We start from the raw sequence: 16810 nt of genomic DNA, 5'->3' as shown, positions 1-16810 counted from the left end.
TAAGTGTAACACTCTTTGTTGATGAAAGTGTAACACTCTTTGACTGATGACGCTGTAACATAACTGAGACTTATCATTCGTTTTACTTACACTCTTTGAGTGATGACGCTGTAACATAACTCAGGCTTATCATTCGTTTTACTTATTGTCCGCACGTCGTTACGCAATCTTAACTACCCATAGGGATGAGCTGACCAGTAACATACATTCTAAGTGTTCTAGATAATTCTGCATTACTCACTTTGAACACACTACTCCGTCAGCAAAACGTGTAAGACTGGTGTCCCTTACCTGGAACAAAAGAGAAAGAGTAGTCAAGTACCTTATCAAACATAGCTGACAGCTGCGTTATAACTGATACAGACGCACATTCTAGTTCGTATCTGTGGAAGGTGAGCCAATTAGTGACTGCTAAATAATATTATACCAGAAAAGACTAAGGAGTGCAAAATTCTTAAGGCTTTCGTGGCCGTTTGTTGACAAACTGCCGATCTGCCAATAGGCTTCTGTCTCAGGCTCTTCGGCCGATGTTCGTCCGTAAAATAATCAAACGAACGTAGGCCGAAGAATCCGAGACAGAAGCCAATTAGGCAGTTTGTCACCAAGAAGTGCTTCAGTAACCAGACATTTTATTCCTTAATTGTCAGCTATCACGATGTTCTCCCTCAGAGCGTAAAAAGAGAGACCCAATTCCAGTTTGTGGATGCTGTGCTTTTGCGGACATGTGGTCGACTGGAGAAGGGTATTTAGAGATAATGGCAGCAGCAATACGCTTATCAGAGTATCGCAGCCTCCGTCAGATTCTGACTGAGCTTACCACTCTATCCCACACATTACTTGCTGTTGACACTGGTCCACAAGACGAACCAAAGCTGTTCCATTCTCATCTCTTAGGGCGAGACCAGCTTCAACAGCACTGCCGTAGTCGTAAGATGCGTCTTTTCTGTAGTTCTGAACACTCATAGTTTCATGGTCAAAGACTCGCAAACTATGCGTCCAATTGCGTAAGCACCATCTATAAGATAGCTAAGGCGTCGTACTAAGTTTTGCTATTGCGAAAGCCGGCCGATGTGGCCGAGCGGTTGTAGGCGCTTCAGAGCGGAACCGCGCTGCCGCTACAGTCGCAGGTTCGAATCCTGCCTCGGGCATGAATATGTGTGATGTCCCTAGGTTAGTTAGGTTTAAGTAGTTCTAAGTCTAGAGGACTGATGACCTCAGATGTTAAGTCCCAAGGTGCTTAGAGCCATTTGAACCATTAAAGCTTTTGCGGACACTTGGTGGAGGACAACAGGTTATGTATTCTCGCGGAATCATAGTTTTTTCTGTTGTCTCCTAACACGGTAAACCGGAACTCATCAGACAGTCGGTAGACACTCAGAGCAATGTGGATGAGGTCTGCGAGCATTCCATCCATGACCTATAGTGTACGCCAAGCACATGGCTGGTAGTCCAGAATACACATCAGCAACTGCAGCCTCATTTATCGTTGTGTCTCTATTGTACTGAAAGCATCTGCAGAAAAGTGTGGATGCAGACGGAATCCGCTGTGTATTTTGTTTGGAAACAATAAATCATAGCAACACGATGTGAAATAGTTGGCTCCAGAATTTGGCATCTCGATATATATATTATGTTATGTATATAAATAATTAAGACGAAGACGGCCATGAACTCTTCAGTGCGGATGCACAAAATCCTCGGACTTTTACGGGAATCGTGGAAATGGCGCGAGTAATGAAGATAATGGGGAAGGGGAACTACATTAGTTGTGTGTGGATAAGTTGAGGATTGCGGTCTGGCGGGAGGTATGTTGTGGCAGTCCCTGCAGTTGGCTAAGCGGCCAGAGCATCTGCCTTAGTAAGCAGGAGACGCGGGTTCGAATCCCGGTCTGACACAAATTTTCAACTTTCCCCATTTATTTACATCAACGCCCACTTGCAGCCAATATCTGTAATTCTTCGCGTAGATATTTTTTAGAGTTTTGATTGCTGCAGTTATCATCTACACTAAAGGAGGTTGCACTTGTCTGCTCTGTGTACTCTTACCCAGGTCTTTGTGTACCGTGTTTCAGATGCAAATAGGGGAGCTTTGCGAGTATGTAAAACTTATTAAAGATAAATACTTAGGCCCGAGTGCACCTACCTTGATCGTAAGACAAAAGCAGTGAAGCCAGCTTTTGAGCCCATTCAGCACAAAGTTGTAGCTTACCGACCTCGACTAAAGTTAAACGAGGGAGTTGATTGCGGTTTATAAGGGTACAGCATTAAGACGGCGGAGCGGCTCCGTGTAGTGAGGCGGACTCAAGGCATTCAGTACTGTGCGCCATAAGTAAGATGAAACCAATTTTTTTTTAAATTTATGACCAAACTTACCAGGAGTAGAATTAAATTGTGCCTCAACATGTGACCACATTGCCTTTCCTTATATAACAAGGGGACTACAAGGCAGTCGGAGTTTTTGCAATTTTTTATATTTAAGGTAGGTGAAGTTCAAAACTCCTAAAGCAGTTCGATGCAACTCGAAAAGCTTCTCGAGAAAATAGACTTCTAAGTTTTATGACAATGATTTTCTCGACAAGCACTGTGTGTCTATGGTAGCGTGTTTGCTCACTGTATGGCGAGTTCGAGTCCGATTCCAAGTGCATTCAAATTTCTAAGGAAAGGTGCATATTCTATGGGTAATTACAATGAATCGTAAATTAAAGATGGAGCAAATTTAGTATGCAGTTTATTTAAATATACGATATCGATTAACAGTCTTTTAGAAAAAATCGGTCGCTAATAATTTTTATTTGCAATGAAAATTGGATTTTTGTACACACTATATAGTCAAAAATAAGAAGACATACATTGTTTATAAAAACGACTATTAGGTGTGTTAATTTGCATATATTTCATGAATTCTATATATGAATGACGTAGGTATTCCAGCTGAACGAAAACAAACACGAAAAAGAAAATGACGTAACAAATTTGACCCAGTTACTTCTTTTATATCGCAGCCATCAGTTCTTTTGTTTTCAAGGATTTACTCATTCGCAGCGACCAATTCGAAATGTATACCCAGCTCCTACTTCAAAATATGAGGTGTTCTTTTCTTTTCCGTTTCGCCAGACGTATACGAGCAGACTAGCAGCGAGGTATGAACACACTTGTGCTTTATTATTTTAAACATAGCTGCGCAACAGCAACGGTTCCACGTAATTAGATTAAAACGAGCCGACCAGTTGCAAAGGATAAAGTAATCTTTACCTAGGTTTCGATAGATTTAAATCTATCTCCTTCAGAAGGCGGCCTGAGGAAATGAACATCGTAATTTATATGAAAGGTATACACATAAGTCAAGATTAGAGTTTAACATATATTAAGAGAATCTTGTGTTACAAAATATGAGAAGGATTTATTGTACTTACAGTATTACATTAACATGGAGTGATATGTCATTGCCATTTTTACAAACATCTCCATAGCTCCATTAGTCCAAATAAAATATAGCCCTGAGAATAGGATTTGTCAGATAAATAAAATTAAGTACTTGGAAGTTGGAGAGCGCATAAGCAACTGAGTAAAATCTGCCTGCGTGGTAGCACTGCGGCCAGGGCAGGTGGCGCTCAGGTCGCGAACTATGTGCCGATTGGCGTACTGAAGCAACATGTAAAATATAAATATTAATTGCGTCCTTAAATAGAGTGACAAATAAAAGGAAAGCATTTAACACTCCCATTATGACAATGTGGGAGCCTTAGGACGCCACGGCATGTAACTCATGACGTATGCGCCACCTGCCTTTTTGATGTATGTTTTTACGTTATTGTTCCTAGTGTTGTTAGTGTGTGTGCATCGTTTTGTGTTTCGTGCAGTTACAACTCAACTGTTCACATGTGCCGTCGCCGTTCTCCGTGTTTTGTGCGCCGTGTCTCCAAGTGTTAGTGTTTTTTTCGTCCAACGTGAACGGCTTCTTGTCTCTTGTTTTTTTGTATCTCCATTTTTTGCCCGCCGTTTTTTGTATTGTAGTATATATCACCTCTCTGTCATGTTTATTGTTCCACTTAAGGCTGAAGAGCAGCGTACTATGCTGCTGACAGCCCACCTGTATAGGTGTTTAAAACTACAATAAAGGGAAAAAAAACTTGACTTATGTGTATACCTTTCATATAAATTACGATGTTCATTTCCTCAGGCCGCCTTCTGAAGAAGATAGATTTAAATCTATCGAAACCTAGGTAAAGATTACTTTATCCTTTGCAACTGGTCGGCTGGTTTTAATCTAATTACAGTTGTGCTTGTTGGCGAAAATGACAACATGTGACAATGGCGCCACTCACCAGCAAATGTTTAGAAAAATTATGCATATAGGCGGGCGCGTGCAAATTCATATCTCTGTTGACGTCTTTGTATCTCCAGGGCGCCTTCCATTGCCGTACATGGGGTTAACTGCGGTAAAACGCACGGTTGCCTGGCGACGGTTTGCTCACTGGTGATTAAAGTTGGTGCACCGCAGACACGTGGTCATGGGATCTTGATTATACTGCTTTTTGATCGAGGTTGCTGCACTCGGTCATTAAGCTGACGGGTTTACCACATCAGAGGTTGTCAGTCGGACACATAGGTTCAGTCCTGGTATAACCCACTCCCTTATCTCGTACTATGATATACTATAACGTAAATATGTGCTCATATAGACTCCCCGATGTGCCGACCTGGCAATTCTAATTTCCTCATGATTAAGTACACAGAGGTGTCAGATGTCATGGGGTAGAGATATGCAAGTATACAGCTGGCAGCAGTATCGCGTCACAAGGTATAAAAAGGTACTGCTCTGGCGAAGATGTCATTTCTACTCGGGTGAGTCATATGCAAAGGTTCGCGACGTGATTATGGCCGCACGACGGGAATTAAAAGACTTTGAACGAGGAATGGTTGTTGGAACTAGACGTATACATTTCGGAAATAGTTAGGGAACTCAATATTCTGACATACACAGTGTCAAGAGTGTGTCGAAAATGCCACATCTCAGGCGTTACCTCCCACTGCGGAAAACAGTGGCCGACTTAACGATCGAGAGTAGCGGCGTTTGCGTAGAGATGTCACTGCTAACACAGAAGCAACACTGGATGAAATAACAGCAGAAATCAATGTGGGACATATGAAGAACGTTTTCGTTAGGGCAGAGCGGTGAAATTTTGCATTAATAGGCTGTGACGCAGAGATTCGACGCCCGAATGCTTTTGCTAACGGCACGACATCGTCCGTAGCGCTTCTCCTGGGCTCTTGGCCATACAGTTTGGTTCCTAGACGACTGGAAAACTGTTGCCTGGTCAGATAGTCCCGATTTCGGGTGGTAAGAGATGATCACAGATTTCGAGTGTGGTGGAGACCCTATGAAGCCTTAGTCCCAAGTTGTTAATGCCGGTGGTGACTCCATCATGCTGTGGGCTGTGTTTACATGGAATGGTCAGCGTTCTGGTTATGTTCGGCTGCTTGGAGATCATTTACAGCATTCTTGGACATCATGTTCCCAAACAACGATGGAATTTTAATGGGTGAGAATGCATCATGTCACTGGGTCACAATTATTCTAGACTGGTTCGAAGAACAATCTGGAAAACTCGAACGAACTTTTTGGCCACTGAGATCGCCTTATATGAGTCCCATCTAACGTTTATGGGACGTAATTGAGAGGCCTGTTCGCGCAGGGAATGTAGCACCAGTAAGACCTTTGCAATTATGGACGGCTATAGAGGCAGCATGTCTCAATATTTCTGCAGAGGACTCCCAGCTACTTGTTGACTACATCCGACGTCGAACTGTTACACTAAGTCAGGAAAACGGTGGTCCGACACGGTATTAGGGGGTATGCCACGACGTTTGTCACCTCAGTGTGGAATGACATACCCTGTGACATCAAAAGTATACAGACACCTGGCAGAAAATGACTTAAAAGATCGTGGCGACCTCCATCGGTAATGCTGGAATTCAGTGTGTTGTTGGCCCACCCTTAGCTTTTATGACAGCTTCCACTCTCGCAGGCATACATTTAATCAAGTGATGTAAGGTTACTTGGGAAATGGCAGCCCATTCTTCCCATTCTTCACGGAGTGCTACACTAAGGAAAGGTATCGCTGTTGGACGGCAAGGCCTGGTACGAAGTCAGCGTTCCAAAACATAACAAAGGTGTTCTATAGGATTCAGGTCAGGACTCTGTGCACGCCAACACATTGCAGGGATGTTATTGTCGTGTAACCACTCCGTGCATTATGAACAGGTGTCCGATCGTGTTGAAAGATGCAATTGCCATCCCCGAAATGCTCTACAAGAGTGGGAAGCAAGAAGGTGCTTAAAACATCAATGGAGGCCTGCCACTCAAAAAAACAAGGGGTGCAAGCCCACTGCATGAAAAACACGACCACACCGTAACGCCACCGCCTCCGAATTTTACTGTTGGCACTACACACGCTGGTAGTCGACGTTCACCGGGCATTCGCCTTACCCGCACCCTGTCATTGGACCCCCACATTGTGTACCGTGATTCGTCACTCCACTCAACGTTTTTCCACCGTTCAATCGTCCAATGCTTACGCTCGTTACACCAAGCGAGGCGTCGTTTGGCATTTACTGACGTAATGTGTGGCTTATGAGCAGCCGCCCTTCCATGAAATCCAAGCTTTCCCATTTCCCCCCTAACTGTCAAAGTACTTGCAGCGGATCCTAATGCCGTTTGGAATACCTTTTTGATGGTCTAGGTAGGTGTCTGGGTATTACACATTATGAACCTCTACAACTGTCGGCGGTCTCTGTGAGTCAAGAGCCGTGGTCGGCCTGTACGCTTTTGTGCTGTGCGTGTCCTTTCACATTTCCATTATCACATCGGGAAGAGTGGACCTAGGGATGTTTAGGAGTATGGATATCTCGCGTACAGCCGTATGACTCAAGTGACACCCCATCCCCTGACCACGTTCGAAGTCCGTGAGTTCCGCGGAGCGCCCTATTCTGCTCTGTGACGATGTCTAATGACTAGTGAGGTCGCTGACGTGGAGTACCTGGCAGTAGGTGGCAGCACAATGTACTTAATACGAAAAATGTATATTTTGGGCGTGGAGAGGGGTGGGGGGGAGGTCCGGATACTTTTGATCACATAGTTTATCTTCACTTACAAGCACACAGGCTAGTGAGCGCATTTGTCTCATTTTCTCATTTTGCATTCTGCCTTGATACGAGGGCATTCCGTATCACAGACTTTCTGATTTTTGAATGCTGCTGCTCTTCGGGATCTGTCTGTTTTGCCACATACGTTTAAATGTTTTATAAGTGGTTGATAAAGCTATACCCGCCTTTTATATCCCTACGTAGGTTACCTAAAGCGAATATATTTTGGCTATCATTTGTCTTTACTTATTTACAGGGTGTTTCAAAAATGACCGGTATATTTGAAACGGCAATAAAAACTAAACCAGCAGCGATAGAAATACACCGTTTGTTGCAATATGCTTGGGACAACAGTACATTTTCAGGCAGACAAACTTTCGAAATTACAGTAGTTACAATTGTCAACAACAGATGGCGCTGCGGTCTGGGAAACTCTATAGTACGATATTTTCCACATATCCACCATGCGTAGCAATAATATGGCGTAGTCTCTGAATGAAATTACCCGAAACCTTTGACAACGTGTCTGGCGGAATGGCTTCACATGCAGATGACATGTACTGCTTCAGCTGTTCAATTGTTTCTGGATTCTGGCGGTACACCTGGTCTTTCAAGTGTTCCCACAGAAAGAATTCACAGGGGCTCATGTCTGGCGAATAGGGAGGCCAATACACGCCGCCTCCTGTATGTTTCGGATAGCCCAAAGCAATCACACGATCATCGAAATATGCATTCAGGAAATTAAAGACGTCGGCCGTGCGATGTGGCCGCGCACCATCTTGCATAAACCACGAGGTGTTCGCAGTGTCGTCTAAGGCAGTTTGTACCGCCACAAATTCACGAAGAATGTCCAGATAGCGTGATGCAGTAATCGTTTCGGATCTGAAAAATGGGCCAATGATTCCTTTGGAAGAAATGGCGGCCCAGACCAGTACTTTTTGAGGATGCAGGGACGATGGGACTGCAACATGGGGCTTTTCGGTTCCCCATATGCGCCAGTTCTGTTTATTGAAGAAGCCGTCCAGGTAAAAATAAGCTTCGTCAGTAAACCAAATGCTGCCCAGATGCATATCGCCGTCATCAATCCTGTGCACTATATCGTTAGCGAATGTCTCTCGTGCAGCAATGGTAGCGGCGCTGAGGGGTTGCCGCGTTTGAATTTTGTATGGATAGAGGTGTAAACTCTGGCGCATGAGACGATACGTGGGCGTTGGCGTCATTTGGACCGCAGCTGCAACATGGCGAACGGAAACCCGAGGCCGCTGTTGGATCACCTGCTGCACTAGCTGCGCGTTGCCCTCTGTGGTTGCCGTATGCGGTCGCCCTACCTTTCCAGCACGTTCATCCGTCACGTTCCCAGACCGTTGAAATTTTTCAAACAGATCCTTTATTGTATCGCTTTTCGGTCCTTTGGTTACATTAAACCTCCGTTGAAAATTTCGTCTTGTTGCAACAACACTGTGTTCTAGGCGGTGGAATTCCAACACCAGAAAAATCCTCTGTTCTAAGGAATAAACCATGTTGTCTACAGCACACTTGCACGTTGTGAACAGCACACGCTTACAGCAGAAAGACGACGTACAGAATGGCGCACCCACAGACTGTGTTGTCTTCTATATCTTTCACATCACTTGCAGCGCCATCTGTTGTTGAAAATTGTAACTACTGTAATTTCGAAAGTTTGTCCGCCTGAAAATGTATTGTTGTCCCAAGCATATTGCAACAAACGGTGTATTTCTATCGCTGCTCGTTTAGTTTTTATTGCCGTTTGAAATATACCGGTCATTTTTGAAACACCCTGTACCTTGTTCTGTGTTGATAGCAATTCGTCAGTACTGTAACAATTTGGTGGCTAATACTCACAACGGAGCGAGCTGGCGCAGTAGTCACAACACAGGAGTCGTATTCGAGAGGACGAAGGGTCAGATCTCCACCAGGCAATCTAGACTTAGGTTTTCCGTGATTTCCTTAAATCACTGTAACGAAATGCCAGGATGTTGCTAATAAGAGGAGGCGGAAGATTTCCTTTCCCATCCTTCGCTAATATGTGCTTGTGCTACGTTTTTAATGATCTGATTGTCGACTGGATATTTAGACTAATCTTTCTTCCTTCCTAATACTTGTTTTTTCAGCCAATGGGTTTTTTTTGTTTTGCAGCTCCTTCGCATAGTTAATCCATGTTTCTGTGTTAGTTGCAAGATTTGTTAGCCTCAGACACGAATGATGACGTTTCATCCAGCAACTGTGGTGGAAGTCTTGTCCTGGGTTTCTGCTCTGGCTCGGTGCCCACGCGTCTTGGCGTCCCTGCCAAAGGCTTTCGTGAAGAATTCAAGCCCACAGTCTTCTGCTCTGCTACAGATCAATACTTCCAGCTCGATGTCTGCCCCCGGACAAATCTGTTTTTGAGAAAACAGGTTTTTCCACAAGGGGAACGATTCGGAATGTTCTTGTAGATGCTGCCATTTCGCTCGCAACGGTTCCGGTAGAACATATTTAGAAAACGTTGACATATTTTACAAATGTGTCTACATGTGCGGGATGAAGCAGAACTGCACCGGCAAACTTTCAGTATGGATCAAAATATCTAGTAAACATAGGCTCTAAAATGCAAAACTTATGAGCTATGAGTCATTGTTCATCTTCGCTAGTGTGGGGGACATCTCTTCTATTGCAATCTTTGCTATCCGTATTTTGGGCGGGGGTAGTGTGGATCAAGCAAACAAATAAATGTCCACTAAACATGAGCTCTAAAAGGCATATAGTAAGATTTATGAGCGCTTGTCCATTAGGGGATATGTGTCTGACAGCAGCGAAGATGAACAAGTAGGTAATAGCTCTTAAGGTATGAGTCTTAGAGGCAATGTTTATTAGACATTTTTGTCTGCCGGTGTGGCCGAGCGGTTCTAGGCTCTACAGTTTGGAACTGCGCGACCGCTACGGTCGCAGGTTTGAATCCTGCCTCGGGCATGAATGTGTGTGATGTCCTTAGTTAGGTTTAAGTACTAAGTTCTAGGGGACTGATGACCTTAGAAGTCCCATAGTGCTCTGAGCCATTTGAGCCATATTAGACATTTTTATCTTGTCTTGATCTATACGACCACTTCTGCATGTTCGTCTGTATAGATGTGGTTCGTCCTACAGACTCAGAAAGGCACTGTGGAGCGCGTGACGGATGGTACCCCGTACCAGTACCATCAGTTTCCTTTCGTTCTGAGCGAGTGAAACATAACTCTCTGTATACTCCTACGAGTCCTCGTCTCGCTCATCTTATTCCTACGATCGCTACTCGAAACACACATAATTGCCGCAGTCTTCTTTTGCTCTACAATTATTCAAGAGGGTTTCGCGAGTACTACGTCTTCTTTCTTCCAATGGTTACCATATAAGTTCGATTGCCTTTACATATGCTCTAAATTTTGCTTGAATCGTTCCAGAAAAATTCAACTCTGCCTTTCATGTTTCCTAATACCAGTTTTACTTGATTGATCACCATCGTTCTTAGTGTCACCTCTAAATACTTACACGATGTTCCGCGCTCAGGACCAATGACCTCGCGGTCTGGTCTCCTCCCCCGAACGACCCCCCCCCCCTTCCACCCGCGCTCAGGATGTTCACCTCTAATCCTGTAATCGGATGCTATCTGGTTCTTTCTCTTTGTTACTCACATTACCTTGCATTTTTTTCCACATTTAAGAAGAACTGCCATACAGTACACCGAGTGAAAAGTTTTTCCAAGTCTTTCTACGACCCCTTACGACTGTCGATATTTTCCAGCACAAAACAGTATGAAAAAGAAGGGATTAGGGTTTAGCGTCCCGTAGACCTCGACATTATTAGACAGAGCAAAAGTCAGACAGTTTTTGTTAATGATGTAGACGGAAATCGGCCTTTCCATTTTCAAAGTAACTGTCCTGGTATTGTCATGGAGTGATCTAGGAAAATCTAAATCAGGATTGTCGGGTGTGGATTTCAGCCGTCGTCCTCCCGAATGCGAGTCCTGCGTGCTGACCACTGCGCTGCTTCGCTCAGATCAGAAGTATCTTCAGCGTAACGGCTTACAGTCCCACTGAAACTATCTGATTTTTGATTCTTGTATGTTACGCTTATTTGGAGCACATCCGACGTTAATTTCTTTTCTATGGAACTGACCAGTATAATGCATAGAGTTTTAATAGCCAAATATTCATCGGTCCAATCACATATTTGCGGAGATACGCCGTGTGTTTGTGTCTTTGTTAGCAGTCGACGATGTGGTACACTCTAGAACGCCTTCGACGTCTTCTTCCGGCGACCATAAGTAGAAAACGTAACGTTGAAACCTTAACAGGTGATATGTAGCGTCTTCATCTTTCATCGCAATCTCAAGTAACAGGCACGGTGGAAAGGTATGGGTCTCTGTAGTTTTCCTGAAACGATTGAATCATTATCGTGAAGTGATTCAAGGAGATCACGTGAAACGTCATGAAAGGGAGTTCCTATGGAATTGGGCTAATGAGAGCCGCGATGTGTCTACTATACACTCATAACTTAATAGCAGTTTGTGGAAGGAATCTGTTCGGAGTATGGGACATGTCAGTAGACCAACATGCGTACCGTGTAATCCTAACCGACAACTCTCACGAAGATAACGAGTCTAGGCTTAAAATGATGTTGGAAGAAATTTTTACAGTGTGTCCTTTTCTCTTTCGGTGTTGCTTCCAGTTTATTCTTTGCCATTGTGTCTATCAACAGAACAATTTCTGTGAGCGCTTCGCGGTAACTGTAGGTGCCGAAACTCATGCTGTAGTTAATTAAAAGTGAGGATCTGAGATGAGTTAATTTCCAGAACTTGTCCTCCGTGCGTATACGTCGTCGCTCGCCGTAACATTAAGTTTCACTAGGACGGGAAGGTCCATTCATTCAGAGCGTGACAAAAGCGCTAACATCTACGTTAAGTACACAGCGTCGTAAGGGACCTTTTCTACGTGCAGCGGTATAATTTCACGACACATTTGCATCCATTCCCTTCTGGTTCTTTACTCGTTAATCTTTTGCTGTCGTTCCTCTTATACGGTTAGACTGCTTTGTTAGCGCACAGCGTCTCATCTGTAGCATTATTAGTGTATGTTATGCTTCACTAATTCATTGGCACCCCTAACGAACACAGTAAGTTACTAGCAGAGGTACTGTGGAATTCTGCTGTTTACCAGGAAGGAAAGTTTATAATGAAGGCTTTTTATTTTATTTATTTATTTTCATTTTGTTTATTTGTTTATTTTTACGAGTTATCACTTCGAGAGAATTAAATATATATCAATGAATTTCGTGTGTGATTATCTTAAGCAATATTTATGATTTATATTACTTTATAAGTGGTTTCGTACTTAATCGTAGCCTTCAGTTCGAACAACAAGAATCAGACATGCTTACAATGTGCAAGCTTATCCCAGCCTGTTCAGTTGTGCTTCGACGATTTACTGTGTAACGTATTGAGCTGCATGTGGTGTACAGATGTTGGTCTGATTTTTTAAATTAATTCCCTAGAATTCTACTGCGCCCTTTTTCATTCTAAATAAGCGGTTCACCTGATGATGACTTACTAGGAAGCAGAAGCCAGTCACAATGTCATTTGTGTGGCCTGAGGGTGAAATCGTGAAACATAAGAAACTAGACCACTTTTACAGATACCAGATACAGTGCTTTAGGAGAACACCGTAACAACCTTGTAAACAATTTTTATTTGTCATATAAACTTTAAACTAGTCATTCTCAAACTTCCCGATAATGCGGACCCCCTGTTTATTCGGAAACTGATTTGTGGACCTCCTTGCAATGCTATATGAAATTTCACAAGGCATTAAAAATGTACTATTTAGAATTAGATTTAGCAAGAAAAATATCAACAAGAATAATATAATAACTAATTTATTCTGGAGGTACATGATTGTTGCCTAGTAAACGAATTTTCAATTGAAAATACAGTAACAATACAATAATACAGAAAACACTTGTAATACACCACAGCAAATGAAAAACAGTATTTTTTTCCAGGAAACCCACTTGATAAACAGCGTTCTCAAATGTGGGGTCACTAATGTTAGAAATGAATTTCTTTGTGTTTTCCTATAATTCAATTGAAATCTGGAATAAGTTCTGTTACCATCACTCTTAGGTCCGATTCCACATTAAGAAGATTTCGCTTTAAGGCTTTAATACTGCAAAGAGAAGAAAAGATCTGCTCATATAAGTAAGTGGTAGGATAAGGCATCAAATGTAGCAGTGCCATTTTGGACAAGTCTTCATAGTCACAGCACACACACAGGGAAAAACTACAAAGTTTATTTTCTTTGAAAATTTTTTTCCATGAAGGGGAAAAATATGACTAACCCCAATCGATGAGGCTGGAGGTGTGTGTCGTAATATCATACTTAAATCCCACTCAGGTTAAATTGACGAAGAAAATGCACGTGATAAAGCTTATCGCAGGCCGTTGTGACCGAGCGGTTCTAGGTGCTTCACTCCGGAACCGCGCTGCTGTTCCGGTCGCTGGTTCGAATCCTGCCTCGGGCATGGATGTGTGTGATGTCCTTAGATTAGTTAGGTTTAAGTAGTTTCTAAGTTTAGGTGACTAGTGATCTCAGATGTTAAGTCCCATAGTGCTTAGAGCCATTTGAACCATAGCTTATTATTGTACCAAGCCTCGGAAACACCATGGGTTAAAACTGTAAAGTGGCGATAAAAAGTTGAAAACGTGATAATTAAACCGAATTTTTCGTATCTAATCACGTGATCGTTCTAATGAAGAAAAAAGAAAAATGTCTTGTGTAGTTTCTCTCTATTGCTTAACAATAGAGCAAAAATTTTTCATGTAAAAAAGAAAATTATTTTGTTATGTGTTTGAACTTCCACTGCTATGGGTGTGAATCCTGAATCCTTTCTGGTCATGCTGACAAAGTTTCATGAATTTATTTGTAGAAGTATAGACAGCAGAAATTAAAATGTCCTTAGCGCCTTTCCTGCTCCAGCTCGGCTCGTTTGACGTCCTACCCTCCTTAACCGCACCGAACGTGAGTCAAGAGTTACTAGCAGTGGCGGATCTAGGAACATGTTTTGTGAGGGGTTTCTCATCGTTTTTCTTAGAAATCCAAGAACTGGAGGGGAGGGGGCTTCATGTTTATATGAATGACTAACATGTACTTCTCGTTTGAAGAAAAAAAAAAGACGAAAAAACCTGGAATCGGTGGGAGCTTTCCACCACTAGAAAATGAAATCCATGAAATTCCGAGGAGCTGTGGAATTAATGTAGAACTGCTTTTGAAAAAGTGCCGTAACAAAGAAGGAATTTCTCTCTCTTGAAGTAGTGCTACATAATGTTTGACTTGCTTCAAGGCAGGAATTTCGTGAAGAGGGAAAACATTTTAATTTACAACCGTAGGTATAATTTCTAAGTGCTTCCTTCTTAGTAACTGATAAAGTACTTCTTGCATAACAGCTGTAAGTTCCATTCTATTACAACACATTTAAGTTTTTAGGCGTTACGGAGCGCCGGGCTACGTCCCGCGGACTGCCGTGGGTCCTAGACCCCACTTTGAGAAACACTGCCCCAAGACAAAAAAGAAACGAGGAACAACGAAGGAATTATCCGAATGGGATGGAAATCGGTAAATGCGATGTACATGTACAGACGAAGAAATGATTATAATTTCAGAAAAAATAGATGATTTATTCAATACAAAGAGCTACACAACTGAGAAAGTCAATAACGCGTCTACTGATTTCGGCCCGTTTGGTAATTCCTCCGTGGTGCCTCGCTTCTTTTTTAGCGTAAGAGTGTATATGTCTAGGTTACAAGAAGGTTACTGTGTTTCCCTAAAGCAGTGTATCTGATATGTGTAAAAGTGGACCAGTTTTTTGTGTGATCCATTAAGGGACACAAATATTGCGAATCTCCGCTTCTACCTCTACCTAAACTCTCAATACCAGGCGTCCATATTCTCGCTGGCCAGGCGTTTAGCAGTGATGGGAGAAGACCGCAGCCATTATTATTCTCCTGCAGAATAATCTCTAAGTCGACAGGCACTGATACAGCCTTCTGTTTGCCATCTTTGGATTTCGACAAGTGATGCTACTGTATCACACGGGGTACGGTGTCTGTATGCGGAACAGCAGAGTCATTTGAGTTGCCTACTCAGCAGGGGTTAAGCTAAGAGACAACTTACAAAGGAAGACACCGCTCCGCTCTGAGCTGCAGAGAGCGACGACTATGCCGCCCTACTTTGCATTGCCTATCACGTGGGCGGAAATAGAATATTGCTTGTCATCATTCCACCGGCCGGGTGTTTATGTGGTCCGACAACCAGGGTCGACTGGAGAGTCAATTGGCATGTCTACTTCTGCAGCCGACGCCCCAAGTACACTGGTGCCCAAAATTAAAGCAACAAACCGCTATTTTCCCATCCTGCGTTTAATTGACGATAAAATCGTACAAACTGTCAACAAATGTCCTTACGATCGTATTCTGCAAGGAAGATGGCATTCCGGTCCACAGACAATCACGCCAACGTTGACGTCAGGTGGCCTGTGAAACGGGGCAGCGTTTACCGGCTTGTCTCACATCTACAATCGCTGTGCACACAGTCACATCAGTCACTTAGGGTGCAGTATGGCACGGAGAAGACACCTACCAGACTGTCTGCGCTGGTGGACCATAGGAAGAATGGAAGCAGGACTGTCGGGAACTGATGGGGCCCGATGCCTTAATGTGAATCGTTCTGTTGTTTCTCGGATGTGGTAACAGTTCGTAGAGACTGAAACTGTGTCCTGATGACCGAGGCAGGGCTGGCCACGTGTGACATCAGAAAGAGAAGACCGTTAATTGGCTGTGAGAGCACGACGGTACCACCTTAGTACAGCACGGCATCTGGCATCTGACTTGGCGGCATCCACTGGACGTGTTGTATCGGGGCAAACGGTGTACAGAAGGCTTCGGCAGAGAGCCCTTTATTGTTGCATATCTGCTGTCTGTTTACTTCTGACGTGTCTTCACAGGAGGGAACGTCTAGAGTGGAGCCGTTAACATGCCACCTGGACGGTCTAACGGTGGGCCAATGTTCTTTTCAGAAGTGACTTCCGATTTGGTCTGGAGAGTGATTCTCGACATATTCTCCTCTGGAGGCAACACGGAACACGATATCGGGACCCAAAGTGTGGAAAGAGACCGATGTCGAAGAGGATTCTTAACAGGGAAGGCAGAAATTATGCTGACCACTCGAACACCTTTTCATGAAATTGTACGGGTGAATCGGGTAGGTTTAACTGATGCCAGGTATCGTGAAGATATCTTGGGACGTTATGTGCGGTTCTTGCGACCCAGACTTCGTACTGAAGGACGATAATGCTCGACCTCATAGAGCACGGGTGATCGATATTTTCTTGTAAACGGAAGATATTGCAGACATGGCGAAGCCTGCACGCGTCTCCTGATTTGAATCCCACAGAGTATACCTGGGATGGAATAAGGAAACGGGCTGCATCCACCAACGACTCTCCAAGACTTGCGGGCATGGCGCTATTCACAGCGTACCCCATAGTTGTCAGGCCTGTATTACTGCCAGAGCTGGTCACACCCCATACTGAGCACATAGACCAGTTGTCGGACCGAGTGTACATATCCGTTAAGCTGCAAG

Source organism: Schistocerca cancellata, chromosome 6 (assembly GCF_023864275.1).
Source record: "Schistocerca cancellata isolate TAMUIC-IGC-003103 chromosome 6, iqSchCanc2.1, whole genome shotgun sequence".
Lineage (NCBI taxonomy): Eukaryota > Metazoa > Arthropoda > Insecta > Orthoptera > Acrididae > Schistocerca > Schistocerca cancellata.
Note: the sequence above shows the minus strand (reverse complement) of the source record.